The sequence below is a fragment of the Dendrobates tinctorius genome, unplaced genomic scaffold (genome assembly GCF_039654945.1).
Source record: "Dendrobates tinctorius isolate UK_male_01 unplaced genomic scaffold, ASM3965494v1 ptg000014l, whole genome shotgun sequence".
In the NCBI taxonomy this organism is placed as follows: domain Eukaryota; kingdom Metazoa; phylum Chordata; class Amphibia; order Anura; family Dendrobatidae; genus Dendrobates; species Dendrobates tinctorius.
Genome location: NW_027361682.1, coordinates 3,357,099 through 3,374,155, shown reverse-complemented (window position 1 = coordinate 3,374,155; position 17,057 = coordinate 3,357,099). Strand labels below are relative to the sequence as shown.

Genomic DNA, 17,057 nt, shown 5'->3' with positions numbered 1-17,057 from the left:
GAGACAACAATGCTGAATAACAGTCTACACTGCATCACTAGATCCTTATACAGGTGTATAATGAGGCCTCACTGTACAGGAGAGACCGGAGCGAGGAGCGGGGGCCTGATCACAAGAGCTGACAATCTGAGGAAGCAGCAATGCTGAATAACAGTCTACACTGCATCACTAGATCCTTATACAGTTGTATAATGAGGCCTCACTGTACAGGAGAGACTGGAGCGAGGAGCAGGGGCCTGATCACAAGAGCTGACAATCTGAGGAAGCAGCAATGCTGAATAACAGTCTACACTGCGTCACTAGATCCTTATACAGGTGTATAATGAGGCCTCTGTACAGGAGAGACCGGAGCGAGGAGCAGGGGCCTGATCACAAGAGCTGACAATCTGAGGACACAGCAATGCTGAATAACAGTCTACACTGCGTCACTAGATCCTTATACAGGTGGATAATGAGGCCTCACTGTACAGGAGAGACCGGAGCAGGGAGCAGGGGCCTGATCACAAGAGCTGACAATCTGAGGAGACAACAATGCTGAATAACAGTCTACACTGCATCACTAGATCCTTATACAGGTGTATAATGAGGCCTCACTGTACAGGAGAGACCGGAGCGAGGAGCCGGGGCCTGATCACAAGAGCTGACAATCTGAGGAAACAGCAATGCTGAATAACAGTCTACACTGCGTCACTAGATCTTTATACAGGGGTATAATGAGGCCTCACTGTACAGGAGAGACCGGAGCGAGGAGCAGAGGCCTGATCACAAGAGCTGACAATCTGAGGAAGCAGCAATGCAGAATAACAGTCTACACTGCGTCACTAGATCCTTATACAGGTGTATAATGAGGCCTCACTGTACAGGACAGACCGGAGCGAGGAGCGGGGGCCTGATCACAAGAGCTGACAATCTGAGGAAGCAGCAATGCTGAATAAGTGTCTACACTGCGTCACTAGATCCTTATACAGGTGTATAATGAGGCCTCTGTACAGGAGAGACCGGAGCGAGGAGCAGAGGCCTGATCACAAGAGCTGACAATCTGAGGAAGCAGCAATGCTGAATAAAAGTCTACACTGCGTCACTAGATCCTTATACAGGTGTATAATGAGGTCTCACTGTACAGGAGAGACCGGAGCGAGGAGCAGGGGCCTGATCACAAGAGCTGACAATCTGAGGAGACAACAATGCTGAATAACAGTCTACACTGCGTCACTAGATCCTTATACAGGGGTATAATGAGGCCTCTGTACAGGAGAGACCGGAGCGAGGAGCAGAGGCCTGATCACAAGAGCTGACAATCTGAGGAGACAGCAATGCTGAATAACAGTCTACACTGCATCACTAGATCCTTATACAGGGGTATAATGAGGCCTCACTGTACAGGAGAGACCGGAGCGAGGAGCAGGGGCCTGATCACAAGAGCTGACAATCTGAGGAGACAACAATGCTGAATAACAGTCTACACTGCGTCACTAGAACCTTATACAGGTGTATAATGAGGCCTCACTGTACAGGAGAGACCGGAGCGAGGATCAGAGGCCTGATCACAAGAGCTGACAATCTGAGGAAACAGCAATGCTGAATAACAGTCTACACTGCGTCACTAGAACCTTATACAGGAGTATAATGAGGCCTCACTGTACAGGAGAGACCGGAGCGAGGAGCAGGGGCCTGATCACAAGAGCTGACAATCTGAGGAGACAACAATGCTGAATAACAGTCTACACTGCGTCACTAGATCCTTATACAGGGGTATAATGAGGCCTCACTGTACAGGAGAGACCGGAGCGAGGAGCAGGGGCCTGATCACAAGAGCTGACAATCTGAGGAGACAACAATGCTGAATAACAGTCTACACTGCGTCACTAGAACCTTATACAGGTGTATAATGAGGCCTCACTGTACAGGAGAGACCGGAGCGAGGAGCAGAGGCCTGATCACAAGAGCTGACAATCTGAGGAAACAGCAATGCTGAATAACAGTCTACACTGCGTCACTAGATCCTTATACAGGAGTATAATGAGGCCTCACTGTACAGGAGAGACCGGAGCGAGGAGCAGGGGCCTGATCACAAGAGCTGACAATCTGAGGAGACAACAATGCTGAATAACAGTCTACACTGCGTCACTAGAACCTTATACAGGTGTATAATGAGGCCTCACTGTACAGGAGAGACCGGAGCGAGGAGCAGGGGCCTGATCACAAGAGCTGACAATCTGAGGAGACAACAATGCTGAATAACAGTCTACACTGCGTCACTAGATCCTTATACAGGGGTATAATGAGGCCTCACTGTACAGGAGAGACCGGAGCGAGGAGCAGAGGCCTGATCACAAGAGCTGACAATCTGAGGAAACAGCAATGCTGAATAACAGTCTACACTGCGTCACTAGATCCTTATACAGGAGTATAATGAGGCCTCACTGTACAGGAGAGACCGGAGCGAGGATCAGAGGCCTGATCACAAGAGCTGACAATCTGAGGAAACAGCAATGCTGAATAACAGTCTACACTGCGTCACTAGATCCTTATACAGGAGTATAATGAGGCCTCACTGTACAGGAGAGACCGGAGCGAGGAGCAGGGGCCTGATCACAAGAGCTGACAATCTGAGTTAAACGGATTACTATTAAGAAAAAGAGCCGTTTAACAACCTGTACTTCCCATCACTACTGTGGAGCTCTGCTGCCAGGACCTGCGATGACGTCACAGTCACATGATCAGTCACATGATCAGTCACATGGGGGAGGAGTGGGATGGGCGCTTGTAGGAAGTGAAGGGTTTTCTGTGTAGGAGGCGGTGGCATGTAAGAGCTGGAGGAGAAGTCTGCACTGGTGAGTGGTAATGGGGGAGCAGGGACTGTGTGATAGAGGGGACAGGACTCAGTCCTGGGGGAGCACCGGGACTCTGCACATTAGGGTACAGCTGGCTCCACATGTAAGAGCTGGAGGAGAAGTCTGCACTGGTGAGTGGTAATGGGGGAGCAGGGACTGTGTGATAGAGGGGACAGGACTCAGTCCTGGGGGGCACCGGGACTCTGCACATTAGGGTACAGCCGGCTCCACATGTAAGAGCTGGAGGAGAAGTCTGCACTGGTGAGCGGTAATGGGGGAGCAGGGACTGTGTGATAGAGGGGACAGGACTCAGTCCTGGGGGAGCACCGGGACTCTGCACATTAGGGTACAGCTGGCTCCACATGTAAGAGCTGGAGGAGAAGTCTGCACTGGTGAGCAGTAATGGGGGAGCAGGGACTGTGTGATAGAGGGGACAGGACTCAGTCCTGGGGGAGCACCGGGACTCTGCACATTAGGGTACAGCTGGCTCCACATGTAAGAGCTGGAGGAGAAGTCTGCACTGGTGAGCAGTAATGGGGGAGCAGGGACTGTGTGATAGAGGGGACAGGACTCAGTCCTGGGGGGCACCGGGACTCTGCACATTAGGGTACAGCTGGCTCCACATGTAAGAGCTGGAGGAGAAGTCTGCACTGGTGAGTGGTAATGGGGGAGCAGGGACTGTGTGATAGAGGGGACAGGACTCAGTCCTGGGGGGCACCGGGACTCTGCACATTAGGGTACAGCCGGCTCCACATGTAAGAGCTGGAGGAGAAGTCTGCACTGGTGAGCGGTAATGGGGGAGCAGGGACTGTGTGATAGAGGGGACAGGACTCAGTCCTGGGGGGCACCGGGACTCTGCACATTAGGGGACAGCCGGCTCCACATGTAAGAGCTGGAGGAGAAGTCTGCACTGGTGAGCGGTAATGGGGGAGCAGGGACTGTGTGATAGAGGGGACAGGACTTAGTCCTGGGGGGCACCGGGACTCTGCACATTAGGGTACAGCCGGCTCCACATGTAAGAGCTGGAGGAGAAGTCTGCACTGGTGAGCGGGTAATGGGGGAGCAGGGACTGTGTGATAGAGGGGACAGGACTCAGTCCTGGGGGAGCACCGGGACTCTGCACATTAGGGGACAGCCGGCTCCACATGTAAGAGCTGGAGGAGAAGTCTGCACTGGTGAGCGGTAATGGGGGAGCAGGGACTGTGTGATAGAGGGGACAGGACTCAGTCCTGGGGGGCACCGGGACTCTGCACATTAGGGGACAGCCGGCTCCACATGTAAGAACTGGAGGAGAAGTCTGCACTGGTGAGCGGTAATGGGGGAGCAGGGACTGTGTGATAGAGGGGACAGGACTCAGTCCTGGGGGGCACCGGGACTCTGCACATTAGGGGACAGCCGGCTCCACATGTAAGAGCTGGAGAAGTCTGCACTGGTGAGCGATAATGGGGGAGCAGGGACTGTGTGATAGAGGGGACAGGACTCAGTCCTGGGGGGCACCGGGACTCTGCACATTAGGGTACAGCCGGCTCCACATGTAAGAGCTGGAGGAGAAGTCTGCACTGGTGAGCGATAATGGGGGAGCAGGGACTGTGTGATAGAGGGGACAGGACTCAGTCCTGGGGGGCACCGGGAATCTGCACATTAGGGGACAGCCGGCTGCACATGTAAGAGCTGGAGGAGAAGTCTGCACTGGTGAGCGGTAATGGGGGAGCAGGGACTGTGTGATAGAGGGGACAGGACTCAGTCCTGGGGGGCACCGGGACTCTGCACATTAGGGTACAGCCGGCTCCACATGTAAGAGCTGGAGGAGAAGTCTGCACTGGTGAGCGATAATGGGGGAGCAGGGACTGTGTGATAGAGGGGACAGGACTCAGTCCTGGGGGGCACCGGGAATCTGCACATTAGGGGACAGCCGGCTGCACATGTAAGAGCTGGAGGAGAAGTCTGCACTGGTGAGCGATAATGGGGGAGCAGGGACTGTGTGATAGAGGGGACAGGACTCACTCCTGGGGGGCACCGGGAATCTGCACATTAGGGGACAGCCGGCTCCACATGTAAGAGCTGGAGGAGAAGTCTGCACTGGTGAGCGATAATGGGGGAGCAGGGACTGTGTGATAGAGGGGACAGGACTCAGTCCTGGGGGGCACCGGGAATCTGCACATTAGGGGACAGCCGGCTGCACATGTAAGAGCTGGAGGAGAAGTCTGCACTGGTGAGCGGTAATGGGGGAGCAGGGACTGTGTGATAGAGGGGACAGGACTCAGTCCTGGGGGGCACCGGGACTCTGCACATTAGGGGACAGCCGGCTCCACATGTAAGAGCTGGAGGAGAAGTCTGCACTGGTGAGCGGTAATGGGGGAGCAGGGACTGTGTGATAGAGGGGACAGGACTTAGTCCTGGGGGGCACCGGGACTCTGCACATTAGGGGACAGCCGGCTCCACATGTAAGAGCTGGAGGAGAAGTCTGCACTGGTGAGCGGTAATGGGGGAGCAGGGACTGTGTGATAGAGGGGACAGGACTTAGTCCTGGGGGGCACCGGGACTCTGCACATTAGGGTACAGCCGGCTCCACATGTAAGAGCTGGAGGAGAAGTCTGCACTGGTGAGCGGGTAATGGGGGAGCAGGGACTGTGTGATAGAGGGGACAGGACTCAGTCCTGGGGGGCACCGGGACTCTGCACATTAGGGGACAGCCGGCTCCACATGTAAGAGCTGGAGGAGAAGTCTGCACTGGTGAGCGGTAATGGGGGAGCAGGGACTGTGTGATAGAGGGGACAGGACTCAGTCCTGGGGGGCACCGGGACTCTGCACATTAGGGGACAGCCGGCTCCACATGTAAGAACTGGAGGAGAAGTCTGCACTGGTGAGCGGTAATGGGGGAGCAGGGACTGTGTGATAGAGGGGACAGGACTCAGTCCTGGGGGGCACCGGGACTCTGCACATTAGGGGACAGCCGGCTCCACATGTAAGAGCTGGAGAAGTCTGCACTGGTGAGCGATAATGGGGGAGCAGGGACTGTGTGATAGAGGGGACAGGACTCAGTCCTGGGGGGCACCGGGACTCTGCACATTAGGGTACAGCCGGCTCCACATGTAAGAGCTGGAGGAGAAGTCTGCACTGGTGAGCGATAATGGGGGAGCAGGGACTGTGTGATAGAGGGGACAGGACTCAGTCCTGGGGGGCACCGGGAATCTGCACATTAGGGGACAGCCGGCTGCACATGTAAGAGCTGGAGGAGAAGTCTGCACTGGTGAGCGGTAATGGGGGAGCAGGGACTGTGTGATAGAGGGGACAGGACTCAGTCCTGGGGGGCACCGGGACTCTGCACATTAGGGTACAGCCGGCTCCACATGTAAGAGCTGGAGGAGAAGTCTGCACTGGTGAGCGATAATGGGGGAGCAGGGACTGTGTGATAGAGGGGACAGGACTCAGTCCTGGGGGGCACCGGGAATCTGCACATTAGGGGACAGCCGGCTGCACATGTAAGAGCTGGAGGAGAAGTCTGCACTGGTGAGCGATAATGGGGGAGCAGGGACTGTGTGATAGAGGGGACAGGACTCACTCCTGGGGGGCACCGGGAATCTGCACATTAGGGGACAGCCGGCTCCACATGTAAGAGCTGGAGGAGAAGTCTGCACTGGTGAGCGATAATGGGGGAGCAGGGACTGTGTGATAGAGGGGACAGGACTCAGTCCTGGGGGGCACCGGGAATCTGCACATTAGGGGACAGCCGGCTGCACATGTAAGAGCTGGAGGAGAAGTCTGCACTGGTGAGCGGTAATGGGGGAGCAGGGACTGTGTGATAGAGGGGACAGGACTCAGTCCTGGGGGGCACCGGGACTCTGCACATTAGGGTACAGCCGGCTCCACATGTAAGAGCTGGAGGAGAAGTCTGCACTGGTGAGCGATAATGGGGGAGCAGGGACTGTGTGATAGAGGGGACAGGACTCAGTCCTGGGGGGCACCGGGAATCTGCACATTAGGGGACAGCCGGCTGCACATGTAAGAGCTGGAGGAGAAGTCTGCACTGGTGAGCGATAATGGGGGAGCAGGGACTGTGTGATAGAGGGGACAGGACTCACTCCTGGGGGGCACCGGGAATCTGCACATTAGGGGACAGCCGGCTCCACATGTAAGAGCTGGAGGAGAAGTCTGCACTGGTGAGCGATAATGGGGGAGCAGGGACTGTGTGATAGAGGGGACAGGACTCAGTCCTGGGGGGCACCGGGAATCTGCACATTAGGGGACAGCCGGCTGCACATGTAAGAGCTGGAGGAGAAGTCTGCACTGGTGAGCGGTAATGGGGGAGCAGGGACTGTGTGATAGAGGGGACAGGACTCAGTCCTGGGGGGCACCGGGACTCTGCACATTAGGGTACAGCCGGCTCCACATGTAAGAGCTGGAGGAGAAGTCTGCACTGGTGAGCGATAATGGGGGAGCAGGGACTGTGTGATAGAGGGGACAGGACTCAGTCCTGGGGGGCACCGGGAATCTGCACATTAGGGGACAGCCGGCTGCACATGTAAGAGCTGGAGGAGAAGTCTGCACTGGTGAGCGATAATGGGGGAGCAGGGACTGTGTGATAGAGGGGACAGGACTCAGTCCTGGGGGGCACCGGGACTCTGCACATTAGGGTACAGCCGGCTCCACATGTAAGAGCTGGAGGAGAAGTCTGCACTGGTGAGCGGTAATGGGGGAGCAGGGACTGTGTGATAGAGGGGACAGGACTCAGTCCTGGGGGGCACCGGGACTCTGCACATTAGGGTACAGCCGGCTCCACATGTAAGAGCTGGAGGAGAAGTCTGCACTGGTGAGCGATAATGGGGGAGCAGGGACTGTGTGATAGAGGGGACAGGACTCAGTCCTGGGGGGCACCGGGAATCTGCACATTAGGGGACAGCCGGCTGCACATGTAAGAGCTGGAGGAGAAGTCTGCACTGGTGAGCGGTAATGGGGGAGCAGGGACTGTGTGATAGAGGAGACAGGACTCAGTCTTGGGGGGCACCGGGACTCTGCACATTAGGCTACTTTCACACATCAGGCTCGTGCCGGATCCGGCAAATGTTTTGTAAAACCGGATGTGACGGATCCGGTTTTCTGCTGGATCCGTCTTGCGCATGACAGCCAAAACCGGATCCGTTTCATCCGGTTTTCGATCCGTTTTTTGACGGATTACGCCGGATCCGGTTTTTAAAATTGCCCCTTGTGGCCTTCCGAACGGGATTGGCTACTGACAAACTATATATACCGTGTTCCTACAGCCCTTCTTTGACAGGTTGTAGAGGAGAAAGTGCAGGTTGGAGAGAAGAGCAAGGGACTGGCGAAGATGTTGTGATTGGAAATATTTTGAAGAATTTGGCGGATTTTACAGCGGAGGCGAATCGTTTGAGGGTGATTGTTCTGGAGAAGGAGAGAGCGAGACAGCAGCGCATCAGGCATCGTAGACGACGTTTGTGGATCCACCCCATCACAGCCAAGAGAATGACGCGTGGGGTCTATTCTACACTCTGCATGGACCTTAGACGAAACCCGGAGAAATTTTTTTGATATGTTCGGTTGAAAATGGAGAATTTTGATTACTTGGTGGCAGGGCTGTGGAGTCGGTAAGCCACAGTTGCGACTCCGACTCCTGGATTTTATCAGGCTCCGACTCCGGCTCCGACTCCTTCATAAATGGCCAATTCAAAACAAGAAATTTACTGTTGTAAAATATTAAACATCGTGCTTATTCAGTTTCTCACCATCATATAAGTAATCAGACCACTTAGAGCAAAAACTACATTTATTAGGATACAATTAGAATATAGCAAATAACTTTTATAAACGTTTCTAAACTGTAAGTAAATATGCAATAAACACTTTTATGCAGTTAATAAGAACTTATCTATAAATTTGTCCTCAGAAAAAGTATTGCCTCTGTCAGATCCTCCTTCATGGATGCCCTCAAATCTGATCTAATTATTTTGAGAGCAGAGAACAACCTCTCTACACTAACTTGTGTTGGTGGCAAAGCAGTAACCACTCGGGCAACATCTCTGACAATGTCAGGATACAGAGGAATCGCTTGTTGCACTGTTATTTTTGATGAACGGTCAAATTTCTCAATTTCTTTTAGTGCACATGAAAAATTCTGCTGAAATGTACTGGCTGTGTTCCTTGATGGGGATGACTCTTCTATGCGGGAACGCTTTGCACGGTCCTTGTGATCCAAATATTTTTCGAAATTAAATTCTTCATCAGTTGATGGTGAGGGTGAAGATGTGGCAGGACGACCAAATTCTTCTTGTTCCTCCTGACTGTTCTGCAACCCTTTCATCTTTACTGCTATTTCAAACAGAGCTTCTTTTCTTTTACTTAGCTGTTGATCATCTAGAAGAATCCGATGCATTGGGTCTACATAAACAGCTGCCAAAAGAATGTTATTTTGTAATAGTAGCTCCTCTCTCCGTTTCATTGATGTAGCAATGCCACTTGCAATTAACCCTCCTCTTTGGGACAGGCGAAACATCAGGTTCTTCCACTCCTTTAAGAAAATACCTGGAGTTAAGTCCTCTGCTTGTAATTTTTTAGTCACTGTAAATGGGTGCTCTAGCAATTTTTCCAGCTCAGTCACCTGATTCCACTGACTTTCATTTAGCGTCAGTTGAGGGTTAGCCATGTCTACAAGAAAGGTTTTCAGTTCAACCAAGCACTGAATATTAAGTAAGTACTGCCCCATCGTGTGGCTTGATCAATAATTGCCCCTTTTCCAGCACGTCTCTTCAAAATTGAGTCAACTTTAGGGGTTCTGGCAACAGTAGCCAATTTTCTCACCTTGCCAATCAGTGCAGCAGCATGTCCTTCTTGCAGACTGTCTCTTATAGCCAGCTGTAGCGTATGCACAACACAGCACATGTGATGAATGAAAGAACATATTGACACAGTTTCAACAAGATCATCTAAACTATCATGTTGCTGTTCATCTGCAGCAACTTCAGTTTGCTCCTCAGTTACAATACTGTGTTCCTCTATTTCAAACATTTCTGTGTCTGTGGACCCAGAATGTTCTTCTAGCTGCTGGTCACCATCATTACTCTCATTCATTAGCTTAATAGTACTTATCATATTTGAAGCATTGTCAGTTATGACAGAACTTGCTCTTTTTTAAGTTCATAGTCTTGCAGAACCTTTTCCACCAAGACCTGGAGAAACTCACTGGTGTGATGAGCTTTGGTGTCTTTTACTGCCAATGTCTTGGTAACTATTTCATTTTTGTCACAAACAAATCGGACATTGATGGCAAAATAGTTCACTCTGTGACGTGTGCAGGCATCCATTTTAAGAAACAGAAAGCGTCCCTTGAGAGTTTTTTTAAGTTCTTCCTTTTGTTTAAAAGCTTCTTCGATTACTCATTTTCTAATACTCTCTCTCCAGAGAAACACCAAGCTTGCGGGCCATTTCCCCATTCAGACACATAAAAGCTGGTCGTGAAAATAATAAAATAGGCACACTATCCTTTACAACAAGCGCTATGATCTGTTTTTTAAATGTATCTACTGTCATTGTCACAGTAACTTTGCCACTGACAAAATATCTTGCAACTGATGGCTGCAAAGTTCTCTGCTCCTTTGTTTGGCTGGAAGAGCTGGGCACTGGTTCATTGGTTTGGATGCAGTCTTTCTCATCCACTGCTTTCAGTACTTCTGGATGAAAGCGCTGTAAATGTCTCTTTAGATTAGAAGCTCTGGTAGGAGCATTTTTATCTTTGCCTGAATATGCACTCATCTTGGCTTCACAGAATTTGTTTTCGTCTGGATCATTTGTCATACACTGACAGACAATGTTTTATATCTTGAGTGATGGTGAAATGTTCAAATACAGCTGATTTAATGTGATGCTTCTTTGACATTCTCAGGTTTTTAATTCTGCATTCACAATCCAAATGACAATTGTTTTTCCTAAAAACAATTGTACAAAATTATTGCCAGGTCGTACAACTGATATAGTGGTCAGTAATACTGTTATTATTCCTCATGTACTCACAGTTAACTGATGCAAAGTTTGTTGAAAGGATAATACTTCTTACAGTCTTCCTCTTCTGAGTAGCAGGCAGCTGTGAGATGCTTGGAAGATGCACACCTAGTATGATCTAGTCTAGAGGAGGAGCTTTACTACTAAGAATTTGTAACACATTTTCACTTTCAGTTTCATACATTGTAAGTAGGGGGGTTGGGGCAGCATGAGGTTAACCAAGTATAAGATTAGATAAGGGCAGTGGAGAACAGTGACGCACAAGAAGTAAGAAATGTCTCTATCTCCAGCAAAACTGCTTATCACTGTTGTTCATAGTTTGATAGAACATATATATTTGAGTAACATTTATAAAATTCATATGAAAGTTCAATTATGAAATATTAATACATTTTTTTTAAAGCTGGAGTCGGTACATTTCTACCGACTCCAACTCCGACTCCACGACTCCGACTCCACAGTCCTGCTTGGTGGAGCGCATTGCACACCTCATAAGAAAATCGGACACCTATTTCCGCTTTTCTGTTTCACCCGCAGAGCGTCTGATGGTGACTTTAAGGTAAGCCACATTTATTGGATATGCTCGCATCAGAGCACACTTTCACTGCAATCTTGTTGGTGGTAGCTGAGTTTTGGTATATAATGCTGTTATTTTAAACTAATTGTTTTTTAATTCCCCACAGATTTCTTGCAACTGGAGAATCCCTTTCGTCACTGCATTTCCAGTACAGACTCGGGATTTCCACCATATCTGGAATCGTCAAGTACACATGCCGTGCACTGTGGGACTCCTTAGTTGAAGAGTTTTTACCAGAGCCCATAACAGAGAGGTGGATTGAAATTTCTGAAAAGTTTCTACAGATATGTCAGTTTCCGAACTGCTTGGGCGCTGTGGACGGGAAACATATCCACATTGTAAAGCCAGCCGGATCGGGATCGGAATATTTCAATTACAAGAAATATTTTTCAATTGTCCTCATGGCCATCTCTGACGCGGAATACAAATTTATTGCTGTTGATATTGGGGCCTATGGCTGCTCAAATGACTCTCAAGTTTTCAAACTGTCTGCCATGGGGCGTAAACTGTATGGAAACACCTTCCAGTTCCCATCCCCTAGACCGCTGCCGCAAACATCTGGTCCACCTATGCTATTTGTCTGTGTAGGGGATGAAGCCTTCGAGCTGTCAGAACACCTTTTGAAACCGTACGGTAGCAGAGGATTGTCAAGAACAAAACGCATTTTTAATTACCACCTCACGAGCAAGAAGAATGGTTGAATGTACCTTTGGTATTCTGACAGCCAAATGGCGTGTCCTACTGACTGCGATCAACCTCAAGACAGAAACTGTTGAGGTGATCAAAGCTTGCGTGGTACTCCACAATTTTGTTATCTGCAAGGAACCCATTTCCATTGAGGACACCTCTGAAGAAACCACCTTGCAAGATTACCAGAACATTACCACTAGAAGTTCTGTGATGGTTTCAGTAATGAGGGACAATTTTGCACAATACTTTGTCGCCTCAAGGCAGAATAGACTGGAAGGATGACAGAGTGTGAAAGATTTGTGCCCTAACCAAACTTGTGTACCTTCTGTACCAACAGTATATACCTTTGCCAACCAAAGTTGGCTATCTTGTCATGGTTTAACTATTTTTACCTTTAGGCCACAGGTGTGTACCTGGTTGTGTTTTATGCAAAGTATTTCACCTTTTAACAAAAGTTGTGTACATTGTTAGCAAATCACCCACAAGATACACAACTTTTTTGGTGAAATACTTTGCTTCAAACACAACCAGGAGAACACAACTGTGGCAAAAAGGTAAAATTTATTTACCTTTTACCTACAGTTATATACCTGGTTTTGAGAACCTTTTTACCTTTTAAATATCCTGTATTTAACCTTTTTTTTTACCATATTTCGCCGCAGAAAGAAATGACAGACAACCAGTGTAAAACAATAATTAAACTTTTATTGAAAATTTTTTTTTTTTTTAGAATGCTTTTTTGAAATTTAAAAACTTATTTAATAAACCTTTTAAACCAGAAAATTGGTCATTTATTTAAAAACACGCATTTTTATAAATTTGTGTAGTGTGGGGTGGAAATACTGCTGGAGGGGCTGCGGGACACTTCGACACTGGGAGTGTGGAGAGGGGACTGGGATCGTGGTGGGGAAGGAACAGTTAGAGGTGAAGGTGTGGAAAAAGCTAGAGAATGGGTGGACATGTGGGAGGCAGAAGAGGTGGAGGGTTGGGCAGGGACTGTAGGAGCAGATGATGTGGATGGAAAGTGGTAGGGGGAAGGAGTTTGGTACGGGGAAGGAGTTTGGTACTGGGGAGGTTGCTGGTACTGGGGAGGTTGCTGGTACTGGGGAGGTTGCTGGTACTGGGGAGGTGGCTGGTATGTAATAGGAGGGGGAGGATGGAAAGTGGCTGGAGGGGGTGCAGGAGGAGGAACTACTGGGGAGGGAGGAGGAGGAGGTTGGGAGGTAACGTGCTGGAGAGCACCGTGGCACGAATGCATTACATGCATCTGCTGGCTAGGAGAGAGCGTTTCCATGCGCTCCACAACAGACCTGAAAAAGGTGTGGTTTGGCGAAGATCTTGCATCTGAATGCATGGTTTGCAGAAGTGTCTTCACCTTGAGAATGCTGGAGTTGATCTGCTGAAAGCCTGTGGAGATTTCCTCTGACAAGACTTTTAGACAGTTCTGGAAAGATGCATTCAGATGCAAGAACTCTGGCGCATAAGTCTTTTCCTGACCCCTCTGCCACTGCCGCCCAGTATCCGCAGGTGTACTAGAGGTGGCAGGGGCAGAAGGGTGGGGTAAGGGGAAAGCGATCTCCTCACCAGAAGCTCCATGTAATGTTGTCGGCCACGATGCTCCTGCGCTGGTGGATGGGACAGATGGGTGTAATGTGTGGGAAGGCTGGGAAAGTGCAGATGTACCGGGGCGGTCGAAGTGTCCCTCGGTGCCGGTCTCCTCAGGGATCGCCTCAGAAGGGTCCAACCGTGCAGGCTCCCGAGTGCCGCTCACCGTGCTATGGAATAAAGAGAAAAAAAAACAATTAAAATAGTGACATGGCATGGCCCTGGCTGAAAATTTTTTTTTACATATAAACATTTTTTTTTTTACATGTGGTGTGTAATATTTACCTTCTGGTGACCATTGTATCCCGGAGGAACGACAGGGCTCGTGCGTACTTGTACTTGCTCCTCCGTCCTCCAGATCCACTCGGGGCCCGCATCTCTTTATTGAACTCCTTGAAACGATTCCTCACAGACCGCCACCGCTTCACAATTCTGTCCCCCTGAAACAAGAAAGGACAAAGTGGTTAGTATACATCAGTGTTTCCCAAACTCCAGTCCTCATGGTCCCCGGGGGTCATGTTTTCAGGATTTCCATAGTAAATAGAAATCCTGAACACATGATCCGTGGGGACCACGAGGACTGGAGTTCGGGAAACACTGGTTTACATCAAGCAACCGGTACTGTATATACTTACGCTCTTTAATCTGGGCCCGAGCATCGAGGTCCTCCCAGCGGTCCACAAGGAGCGAACAGATTTCCTCCCAGAGCCGTCGGGTAACTATCAGGTCAGTATGGCGGCGGTCAGCCATATTCCAAAGCGGCTCCCTTTCTCTGACGAGATCGATTAGCAGGTCAACATCAATTCCTCCATCCTCACCGTCAGAGTCGGGAGCACGCTGTGAAGGCTGTTAAAGTAAAAGAGAAAAATAGCAAAATTAGGCACCACACTTTAAGACATGAAATAAAAAGTGTACCAAAATTTAATTTAAATATTATACTTACGCGCTGGTGACCGCCGCGTTGCTGTCGCCGACGACCCTGGGAAGCACTGCGAGGACCTCTTGGCCGAGCACCAGATTGGGAAGACTAGAGAAGAAAAGAAAAAAATTTATGTGTTTGGATGTTGGCATATTTGTTTGCTGTGTGATGTCTGCGGTACATTGTTTTCTATGTATTGTGTGTAGTGTGATGTTGTGTTTCTGCGTTTGATGAAAAAACTTACCAATTGTGAGCCCACTCCAGGTGTCTGTCCACCCCTTCCTACTTCTTCTGGGAGCTCCTCTTCAGCTTGTGATTCCTGTTTTGAAATAAAAGCCAATGAATAGACATATATTACAGAGATGATGGATTTTGGAAATAAAAACTTACCGTCAAACGCTGACGATGCGAGGGAGGGCTCCCAGAAGAAGATGTGGTGTCCTCCTGCTGGCCAGACTCCATGCCTGTGGGTGGTGCTGCTGCATCTTTTGGGCGGCTGTTGAATAAAGAGAAACAAAGGGCCAATGAAGATCTTGATATTCCATGGCCCTAGTTTTGAGGAATGGGGGATTTGATAATTACCGTCTCTCATCTGCTGGTGGACTCCCCTCCCGTTGTTCAGCATGGTCGCTTTGCTCCATTTGGGGTGGTGGTGGTGCTGATGGTGGTGAAGTTCTCTCGTGCCTTCTCCTGCGCCTGGTTCCTGTCTTGGGTGGCATGTTGGGTGTGGCTGAGGGTCCCACTGTCATGGTTTTCTATATGTGTGCTGTGGGCAGAGTTACTGAGCATGCTCAGACCCAAAAAAACGGGTCCGGCACATTGCGGCGCACATAGACTTTCATTGTGTGAAAAAGCCGGACGTGCCGGATCCGGCGGGTCCGGCTTTTTCGCCGGAGACAAAAAACGTTACAGTAGTCGTTTTTTTCCAGACGCCGGATTGCGACACATTGCCGGATCCGGCGAAAACTGGACGAAACGCATGGCCATCCGGCGCTAATGCAAGTCAATGGGGGGGAAACCTGATCCGGCATTGCATTTCGCCGGATCCGGTTTTTGTCAAAAGAGCCGGATCGCGCCTGACGGCGAAAACCTGATGTGTGAAAGAGGCCTTAGGGTACAGCCGGCTCCACATGTAAGAACTGGAGGAGAAGTCTGCACTGGTGAGCGGTAATGGGGGAGCAGGGACTGTGTGATAGAGGGGACAGGACTCGGTCCTGGGGGAGCACCGGGACTCTGCACTTTAGGGTACAGCCTGCTCCACATGTAAGAGCTGGAGGAGAAGTCTGCACTGGTGAGCGGTAATGGGGGAGCAGGGAGTGTGTGATAGAGGGGACAGGACTCAGTTCTGGGGGAGCACCGGGACTGCATATTAGGGTACAGCCGGCTCCACATGTAAGAGCTGGAGGAGAAGTCTGCACTGGTGAGCGGTAATGGGGGAGCAGGGACTGTGTGATAGAGGGGACAGGACTCAGTCCTGGGGGAGCACCGGGACTCTGCACATTAGGGTACAGCCGGCTCCACATGTAAGAGCTGGAGGAGTAGTCTGCACTGGTGAGCGGTAATGGGGGAGCAGGGGCTGTGTGATAGAGAGGACAGGACTCAGTCCTGGGGGGGCACCGGGACTCTGCACATTAGGGTACAGCCGGCTCCACATGTAAGAGCTGGAGGAGAAGTCTGCACTGGTGAGCGGTAATGGGGGAGCAGGGACTGTGTGTTAGAGGGGACAGGACTCAGTCCTGGGGGAGCACCGGGACTCTGTACATTAGGGTACAGCCGGCTCCACATGTAAGAGCTGGAGGAGAAGTCTGCACTGGTGAGCGGTAATGGGGGAGCAGGGACTGTGTGATAGAGGGGACAGGACTCAGTCCTGGGGGGAGCACCGGGACTCTGCACATTAGGGTACAGCCGGCTCCACATGTAAGAGCTGGAGGAGAAGTCTGCACTGGTGAGCGGTAATGGGGGAGCAGGGACTGTGTGATAGAGGGGACAGGACTCAGTCCTGGGGAGCATCGGGACTCTGTACATTAAGGTACAGCCGGCTCCACATGTAAGAGCTGCAGGAGAAGTCTGCACTGGTGAGCGGTAATGGGGGAGCAGGATGGTCGCTTGTCGGAAATGGCCACAAGTAAGAACTGAAGCTGGAGAAGATAAGTGTCAGGTAATGATGACACAGAGAATAAGCGAGAACTGACCATGTGTGATAATGGGGAACATGACTGAATCCTGGTGGATGGAGGGAGCAGATCCTTAAACCTACTAGGATTCAGTCACAGCCATATATGTGGTGTGCGGCTCTGCAGGTGGGAGTAGGTGCTGGAGATTCCCCCCTACTGGGCACAGGGGACATTAACCCCATCAGTGCTGAGCCTGGGATAAATCTCTGTGTGTGACTATAATGGGACTGTGTGTTATACCGGGGGCA

The 17,057-nt window shown here is 50.4% G+C and overlaps 2 protein-coding genes across 3 annotated transcripts in view; one reads left to right on the top strand and one right to left on the bottom strand.

Moving 5' to 3' along the window:
• LOC141073676 (uncharacterized) overlaps positions 1-2,740 on the bottom strand; it is a 502,533-nt gene extending 499,793 nt beyond the window's left edge. The window contains exon 1 of one of the 2 annotated variants that reach the window (XM_073561034.1): positions 2,655-2,740. The gene's annotated coding sequence lies outside the window, so the exon portion shown is untranslated. The remainder of the gene's footprint in view (positions 1-2,654) is intronic. The other variant, XM_073561031.1, reaches the window with a different exon arrangement.
• A 19-nt stretch (positions 2,741-2,759) lies between these two features.
• LOC141074036 (oocyte zinc finger protein XlCOF8.4-like) overlaps positions 2,760-17,057 on the top strand; it is a 37,343-nt gene continuing 23,045 nt past the window's right edge. Inside the window, exon 1 of the mRNA XM_073561555.1 lies at positions 2,760-2,834. The gene's annotated coding sequence lies outside the window, so the exon portion shown is untranslated. The remainder of the gene's footprint in view (positions 2,835-17,057) is intronic.